This window comes from Saccopteryx bilineata, chromosome 9 (assembly GCF_036850765.1).
Source record: "Saccopteryx bilineata isolate mSacBil1 chromosome 9, mSacBil1_pri_phased_curated, whole genome shotgun sequence".
In the NCBI taxonomy this organism is placed as follows: domain Eukaryota; kingdom Metazoa; phylum Chordata; class Mammalia; order Chiroptera; family Emballonuridae; genus Saccopteryx; species Saccopteryx bilineata.
Genome location: NC_089498.1, coordinates 87,828,138 through 87,834,698, shown reverse-complemented (window position 1 = coordinate 87,834,698; position 6,561 = coordinate 87,828,138). Strand labels below are relative to the sequence as shown.

Below are 6,561 nucleotides of genomic sequence, written 5' to 3'. Positions count from 1 at the left end.
TAAAGAAAACTAAACACCAACAAACAGCAAAGAGCAACCAGTGCAAAATGCTAAGACATTGTATTCATCAAATATAATAAAACATGATAATGAAAAAAAATCAGAAAGTGAAAGAAATTTTTAGAAACTGAAAACATTATAGCAGAAACAAAGAGACTCTACAGAATGTTTGAAAGATGACATTAAATATCATTAAAAATAAGCAAATAAAAAGGATGAAAGATATTTTTAAAATACACAATTATTATATCAGAAGATACAACATCTAAGTAATATGATTTCCAAGAAAACAAATGAAATAAAAAGATCAGCAAAATAATTCAAGCAAATTTCCAAGAACTAAAGAACATAAGTTTCAGATTAAAAGAGCTCACCAAATGCCTAGGAGAATGAATGAAAATAGATACACTCCCAGATTCAACATAATAAAATTTTAGAAAATTGAGAACAAAGAAGATTCTCTAAGTTTTCAGAAAGACACAGCAAGTCACATACAAGGGATCAAAACTCAGAATTCCAACAGAATTTGGAATTCTTAATAGCAACACTAGAAGCTTGAAGCAACAAAAAAAGTGTTTACAGATCCTCAAAGAACATGTTTCCAAGTCATCCTAGAATTCATCCCAGAAAAACCATGGGCCAAATATAAGGGTAAGAAAAAAGGGTTTTTAAGATGTGTAAGTTTTTAGACAACTTACTCTCTTTGTAAACTACTGGAGGATGTGCTTCACCACCAAAGCAAGAAAGTCAGCTAACCTTATAATTCACAGAATATCAGTGCTTAAAAGAGTTTTTCCTCAATAGTGGGAGAAATTAGCTAGAACAAATGCTTATCTATCTGGTTCTGCCTAACAAAGAATAAAACAAGAACCAAAAATATCAAAGTATTTCCAAGTAATTTAACCACTTCCCAGAACAAAGCTTCAGCACACAGTTACACAAAAATATCAGCACTCTGCAGACAAAATTCACAGTGCCTCACATCTAATTAAAAAATTAACAAGCAAGTAAAGCAGCAGAAAAATGACCCAAAATGAGGAGAAAAGTCAATCAAAATACACCAACTGAGAAATGACAGAGATGATAGAATTAACAGTCAAATGCATTAAAACAAGTGCTATAGTTATATGTACAATTAGCTAGAAAAAAGATTGATCATGTTAAGTAGAAATATAGACATATAAAAAGGATCAAGTCGAATTTTTATAATGAACACTAAAATGACTGAGTTGAAAAATCCATTGAGTTTAACAGCAGATTAGCTACTGGTATAGAAGATTAATAATTTGATGACATATCAGTAGGAAATGTCCAAACTGAAACCCAAATGGGAAAAGGACTGAAAAAAATGAACAGAACATTTGTGAGTGTGTGACAGTTTCATACAGACTACTACTCATGTAATTGTAATCCTCAAAGGAGAGGACATAGATGGGTAGACAAAAATGTATTTGAAGAAATAATGGTTAAAAATTTTCCAAATTGATAAAATTATCACTGTACAAATCCAAAAAGCTCAATAAAGTCCAAGCACAAGAAAGATGTAGAAAACTATACCATAAGCCCTGCCCAGGTGGCTCTTTGGATAGAGCATGCGGCCAGCATGCCGAGGTCACAAGTTCAATTCCTAGTCAGGGCACATACAAGAAGCAATCAACAAGTGCACAACTAAATGGAACAATTAAATGGAACAGCAAGTTGATGCTTCTCTATCTTTTTCTATCTCTCCCTCAAATCAATAAAAATTAAAAAAAAACCTGCACCATAGCACATGACTCCTAAAATTCAATGATAAACACAAAATCTTAAAAGCACTCAGAAAAATAAGGACATTATATAAAGAGAAACAAATACAAGATGGCAGTAGATTTTTAAGTCAAAAACAATACAACCAGGAAGACAGTGGAACAACATCTTTACACTGCTGAAAGAAAAAAAAGAGAAAAAAAAGCCAACCTAAAATTCTATAACCAGTAAAACCATCCCTCAAAAATAAAGCAAAATAAATGACACACAAAAGCTTAAATTTTCAGTTATTAACAAACTTGAACTACCATTAGTACTGACACTTTTTCAAGTAGAAGAAAAATAATTTTAGGTATAAATCTAGATCTACACAAAGGATTGAACAGTACTGGAAATGCTCATCATGTAAAAAAATATTTTAAAATTATTAATTAAATCTAACAGATTACTAATGTTTAAAATAAAAGATGATAACAATATACTAGGTGGTTTATAACATGTAAAATTAAAAATTTGACAACAAATTGCAAAGGCTGTGAGGAGAAATGGCAGTATAGTGTTGATCTTATACTGTACATGAAATGATATATATTCTACTTGAAAGTAGAATGTCATAGGTTATAAATGTATACTATAAATACTAAAGTAACCACTAAAATAACACAGCAAGGAGATAAACTAATATCAAAGGAGATAAAAAATGAAGTAAAATATTCTTAATTTTAAAAAGGCAGAAAAGAAGAAAAACAACAGATGAGAAAAATTATAATTAAATAGCAAATGGGTAAATTTAAACTTAATCATATTACTAATCACACTAAATGTAAATGGTCTATAAACACCCTCAATAAAAGGCAGAGCTTATCATATTGGAATTTTTAAAAGCAAAACCAAATATATGCTGCCTAAGAGAAATTAAAATGTAAGCACATAAAAAGGCTAAATGTGAAAGAATCAAAAAATATATATCATGCTAACAATATTCAAAAAAGGATTTCAAAGCAAAGAATATTACCAAGGGTAAAGAAAGATATTTCATAATGATAAGAGGTCATCAAGGGGACATAATTCTCCTAAAGGCTTATCTACCAAATAACAGAACTTTATTTTAAAATGCAGCAAAAATTGATAGAACTGCAAGAGAAAACTGACAAAGCTAAAGTAGCAAAAGTGCAGATTCATTTGGCAAAGACCCATACATTCATAGAGAAACTCATCAGAAAATTAGATCCACTCAATGTCGTGACAAGAAAGGCAGAATTATAGCTTGACATGAACACCAGCGTTGGTACTTCATCAAGTCTGTGAGCAACACAGAGACATCCATCCCACTCTCTGATCTGCCAGCTCACTTATAAAATTTGTCCAGGAATTCTTTAATAAAAAAAGTCAGTCAACTATTAGTTCTGTCTCATAAGCAATAAAATCACAAAATCCGTTAAGATTTGCAATTTAGGATAAGCTAGTATAATTCCCTGCTTTTAATGTGTGCATATTTCGGTTTTGTCATCTTTTCCACATACAATCAAACTGGATTATGGAAGAATTTCAAATATTAAATTAAAAAGCTGTTAATTCATGCATTTTATGACAGGTTAATTCTTCAAATGTTTAGACTTCCAATCTGTTAACAGCACTGAATTCAATGTCAAGTTGGTCAAGTCTGTTGATCAGCTTTGTTCCAGCAAAAGTTGCTTCTAGTGTGAAGACCCTGCTGATATTAGGAAGATCAAAGGCATCATTTAGAAGAGTCATGGCTGCCTGGACTATGATTATAGGGGTAGTTGCTAGCCAGCCACTGATCTTCTCACCTGAGGATACTGGGTTTGTTCTCATCAGGACCAAAGCCTCGGCTGTATCCGTGACCAAAGAATGTCATTGTAAATACTGAGGCATCAATCTTCTTTTGTGTTGGACCTTGTTTTGAAAAATAACCAAGAGAATAGCTATGGAAATTTTATGAGAAGTTGCCTTACAATGCCAAACCTCACAAAAAAACACAAGGAAAGGCCCTGGCCGGTTGGCTCAGCGGTAGAGCGTCGGCCTGGTGTGCGGGGGACCTGGGTTCGATTCCCAGCTAGGGCACATAGGAGAAGCGCCCATTTGCTTCTTCACCCCCCCTCCTTCCTCTCTGTCTCTCTCTTCCCCTCCCGCAGCCAAGGCTCCATTGGAGCAAAGATGGCCTGGGCGCTGGGGATGGCTCCTTGGCCTCTGACCCAGGCGCTAGAGTGGGCATCGTCCGGAGGGGCAGAGCATCATCCCCTGGTGGGCAGAGTGTCGCCCCTGGTGGGCATGCCTGGTGGATCCCGGTCGGGCGCATGCGGGAGTCTGTCTGTCTCTCCCCATTTCCAGCTTCAGAAAAATACAAAAAAAAAAAAAAAAAAAAACACAAGAAAAGTCCTATAAACATCAGCTTAATAGCAGAGGTGCTGCCTCCCACAGTTACATAAGCAGCATACTGAGCAGGTGATTATTCTAAATTTTCATGCAAGTAATGCTGAGTTTACTTTACACTAGACACATCTACTCCCACAAAAGGAATGGAATCCTATGGAGTTTTCTTCAGTAAGAAATTGGCCACCTCCTTTTCAATTCTGGAGTTATTAAGACAGATTTAAGTTTTGACTAATTTTGTAGTTTTTTCAAATTACTCTGATATCCAAAGCCATAAATTGCTGACTTCCTGGCACCATCACAAATGCACAACTCCTCTGGTCCTGAATGTATAGTCAGGAAATAGTCCACCGTAGCCAAAGGAACATTCATGTTATTTCTGGTATATATACTCCCAGCTCTGCCAGAATGGAGTCAAAGTCACTACTTCTAATAATACAGACCTAGACCCCTTTTCTCGGCAGATTTCTCATGACTCTTCCAAAAAATTAGTTCCAGAAATAAGGTTTTCAGAGATGTCAATACAACTAGTTCCAATTTCAACACATGCTATTACTATAGGTTCTCCATAACATTTGTGTAGTTTTGAAGAATTGAGGACAACTGTTGCTTGTTTGGCCATTTCATCAAATGAGGCTGGATCAGTGCTATCAAAATTATTATTCCAACTTCAGATGATAGTGTCAGCCTTCCCAGCTTTATAGAAGCCCTCCCCAGCACCCGCTGCAGCTTCTCCTGGGAATGAACTGCCACATCCCAGAGCAGACAGGAGTTCCCTTTTGGGTCCACCTGCTTCCAGGCCACCTCCTCACCATGAACTGGCCAGCGAAGCAAGAGGCAGCAAAGACCACCAGATGGAAAGGCCTCTGGTTGGTAGCCATGATGAGCCCAACCCAATGACTTTCTTAGAAGCCATTATTGTGTTTCCCTGATGATGACCACAAATGTAAGCTTTTTTAACAACAGTGCACAGGAAAATGTGAGGTAATTCATTTTCTGGTCATGTTAAACTCACTGTTCGGTATTTTATAACATAAAAGTAGAACACCACTTTTTCCAACCATACTTCTCTTGAACCCCTTAAACCAAAATCATTGCATTCCTAAAGTGGGATCACCATCCATGTTGACCACATACCTGCCTTCTGTACACTACCTTCCACAGGGAAGTAAGCAAGAGGTCAATGGGTAGAGAGGAATGAGTCATCTCACCTGCACAAGTAATTTCTGTACTTCAACCTGCAATGACTTAAGACCATCTAGGAAAGCATAACATTGCTGCATGGAACACCAAGAGAAGGGTTTATTGCATTACAAGGTTACAGTTTTGAAAGTCCCCAGTGCATAAAAGCACTGTCAACCCCAGAGACTACCAGAAGCTTGCCATAAAGGCTGCGGAGTGGGTGGAGTGACTACAAGGCAGCCAGGAATGAAGAGATGCATGGTGTAAAGGACCTGTGTCACCAACCATCCCTTCTGCCCTTGGCTTCAGTTAATTGGAGGCAGGAAAAGTTAGAATGTAGATGGTGACACAGAGACCCCGACCCACAGGTCAAACATGTCAGTCAGAGGTAGACTTGAGCTAGTTCAAAATCCTGAATTCATTCTGTTTCTAACATGAGTGAGAGTCACCAAAATCAGAATATTCTTGTGGCCCAACCGCACATAGTTCCATAAAAAAAATAATAATAATAATAAAATAAGGTAGTGAGCAGGGGTGATCCACTTCCCAGAAAACTCCTCTGGAAGTTGATTCTGGCCTTGGAGTCCAGGTAACCCCACAGGTGCAAAGTTGAGCTATGGTGCTCCTTGGAGCATGTGGTTGACTCCACGTACTTGATAGAAGGTTGACAAGTTCAAGCAGTCCCCAGGTTACAAAAGTGATAGGTTCTGTAGGTTTGAAAATATTTAAGTCTTTATATGCACAGAAAGGTCAAAATAAATACTATTTGACAAACACCTAAGTTCCATTTAATGGGTAAATGTACCTGTTCCAACTTACATACAAATTCAACTTAAGAACAAGCCTACAGAACAAGCCTTCATCACTTGGGAAATGCCTATATCCCAAAAGGGAGCAATAGGGAATTGGACTACCATGAGTCCTGCTTCAGGGTCAAAGAACACCACAAAGATAGCTCCACCAGTTATGGCCCAGCAAGTCCTACACACAGGAAGGGGACTTAGAAAAATTTTAGGTCCACAATTCCAACAATTGAGACTCACATAGGACTAAGTCCAGGCTCAAGGAAGTTGCCTGCCAGTCCTGTCTGGTCACTGTCACCTAAGAGGGATACAGACAAGTTCAAAGAAAGCACTTCTATAAAGCACAGGACCTTGGACAGGGTTGTCACTACCCAGGAATCATAGAAAGAAAGGCTCCCTCCCTACCTATCTGAGCAAAGTTCCCTGAGTGACTTGC

The 6,561-nt window shown here is 37.2% G+C and overlaps 1 pseudogene; it reads right to left on the bottom strand.

The window, feature by feature from the left end:
- Positions 1-3,357: 3,357 nt before the first annotated feature.
- Positions 3,358-5,021, bottom strand: LOC136313429 (saccharopine dehydrogenase-like oxidoreductase; annotated as a pseudogene).
- Between the last annotated feature and the right edge of the window lie 1,540 nt (positions 5,022-6,561).